General features: G+C 35.0%; 1 protein-coding gene across 1 annotated transcript in view; it reads right to left on the reverse strand.

The window, feature by feature from the left end:
- Positions 1 to 2,500, reverse strand: part of LOC143033573 (dynein axonemal heavy chain 5-like) — a 197,059-nt gene that overhangs the window by 163,125 nt on the left and 31,434 nt on the right.

Raw genomic sequence — 2,500 nt, forward strand, 5'->3', positions numbered from 1 at the left:
TTTCAAATATTTGCGGTATTCATTACGTAAAAAACATTTTGATATGAATCTTAACCATTTTCAATCCATCAACCAAACGGTTTGTCTTATGAATTGTGCTAATTGCAAGTTTTATGAAATTTCAGAGATGGCCTCTGGATTGAAAGGACTAATCTATTTTGAATTAACATTTTAGTTCAGTAACTCCATCTGGGATATTGGCTGCATGTTGTTGTGCAAATTCCGCCATTGCAGATCCCAAGCCCGGATGAGAAAGGAGGAGGGTTGCTACGACAGGCCTAGCTAGCCGGTGGTGTAAGAGTCTTTTGCTCGTGAAACTCCGCGACCAGCCTCGGAATCCAGACGGCACTTTAGTAAACGAAATCGGTAACGTAAAGGAAATTCGCCAAGACACTTCACAAAGACGTGTAACAATTAACATTGCAACATACAGAGAGAAGGAAGAAAAAAATCTTGGAGATGATGAGCGGTTATGTGTGAATGATATTTTGACGTAGCCTGAATGGATTTGTTCTCGTCTTCTCAGTTTTCCGAATGAGGGGATGGGGAGGGGGGTGGTGGCCGATTAAGTGAAACGGCCTTGCTGTAAATGCGTTGTGTCTTACTGCATTGTTCCTTATCCAGGGCAGTGAAAAGGATACAGGGATGACTCATCATCCACGAGGAGCTAAGATGAGAGGGAGGAAAGGGTGGTAGATAGGAGTGGAATGGGTGCAAGTGAAATGGGTGGGAGTGGGTGCGTGTCTTTTGATTTAGCTACCCCCCTTATAAAGGGGAAAAAGCCCTTGGTATATACTATAGATATTGTAGATAAGCGTCCTCTACAGATGTAATTTTGTTTACCAACAATCAAAATCACAAAGGATTTCCGGAAAATTAATCTATCATTTGAGTAAGACAAAATTCACTTACGTCATACCATTATATCTAATACTTTATCTACATATAATGTTAACTATATTAAAAGGAATGTGAATAGATAACAAAAAATATGCTCAATAAAACAAAACGTTAATCACAGACTAAAACTCAATAAATAGTTACATTGCGAGGGAATGAATTATGAATAAGTATAGGGTAAAAACGGGTTAGAAGTAATAATTACAAAGGGATGCAAACGAGCATACATTTTGAAATTGCGTGCTTACAGTAATAGTATAGTGGAGGACCATAGCATATATAAAGAATATTATAACATACAGTCTTCATAGGGCTGATATGTAAATCATGTATAATACATGGCAAAAGTATGAGAAGTAATTTTGTGGTTAAAAGGAAATGATGAGACATATGGTAAAAGATATTAGAATAAGTTATAAATGGTAACACAAAGGGTATATTGCTAAGATAATCGAAAAAACTATGTACATTGATTAATTGTTTGAGATGAGCACCGAATACATGCTTAAAAAGAGGAAGAATGAAAGTAGCGACACGACTAAAGTAGGCATATATGTTTGTTGAGCTACTTTGGCTGCGATGATGCGTACATATGTATTGAGAATTATTATGGAAGTTTCAAGGTGAGTGAACTGGACAAAAATAGTAGCAGAAAATTTTATGTGAATAATTCGAGATTTATGAAGTAAAACATGGAGTGATAAGAATGATTTTGTGATAATACAAAGAACATATGTGTGACATAAGGTGTGTTTGAAGGAGAATAGTTTATATTTGTGAATAAGAAGAATACGCATTGTTTAAAGAAAAACATGTAAAAGAAGTGGTGAAAATAGAAAATAGAAAAGTTTATAAAAAGCTACAACATTTAGTGGGCATAGAAAAAATATTAGAAGTTGCTGTGGAAAATAATTAGGCCAAGATTGAAAAAGAGAGGTGTGGTAGTGAGGAATGTAAAGAATAGTTTCCATAGACAAAAAGAAAATAAAGCAACCACAAGTTAGATAGCTTTACAAGCAATTGAAAAATACAATTTGACTATAAATGAATAGGGAAGAATAGGAGTAAATATTAATGGGTTAAAAATATCATGCAAGCTAGGTAGCCATCCAAACAATATTTACGTGAAGAAGAATAGTTTTTCGATTTTAATTGCGGTCATTCTTTAACACAGCAGTGAGAGAAAAGTGCTGGAAATATGTTCACGACGTTCTTTGAGCTAGATGAAAAATTGCTACTATTTTAGAAAATAAGAGTGCAGATATTTTGGAAGAATAGGATTATTCATTCAAAACTTAGTTTAAGAAGAATATAGGAAGTGAAGACCTCCAGGCCCACAGATATGAAAATCCTCTTTTCCCGTATTAGCTTGTCTATGTGGGTGAATGAATTTCTATTCTTACTAGATAATCAAACCCTAAGGTAAATGATATACAATTCCGGCTTCTCAGACACTGGTAAAAGATGAATCTTGATTTCAGTCAGGTTTGTCTACTGAGTTTGATTCCAAGGTGTTGTTGGTCGTGTATTGCTATTTATACACATGTGCATATGCCTTTTATGTATGCGGATGCAGCATTAACAACAACCTTACTGGATA

This window comes from Oratosquilla oratoria, chromosome 16 (assembly GCF_046742065.1).
Source record: "Oratosquilla oratoria isolate Oo_2021 chromosome 16, ASM4674206v1, whole genome shotgun sequence".
Lineage (NCBI taxonomy): Eukaryota > Metazoa > Arthropoda > Malacostraca > Stomatopoda > Squillidae > Oratosquilla > Oratosquilla oratoria.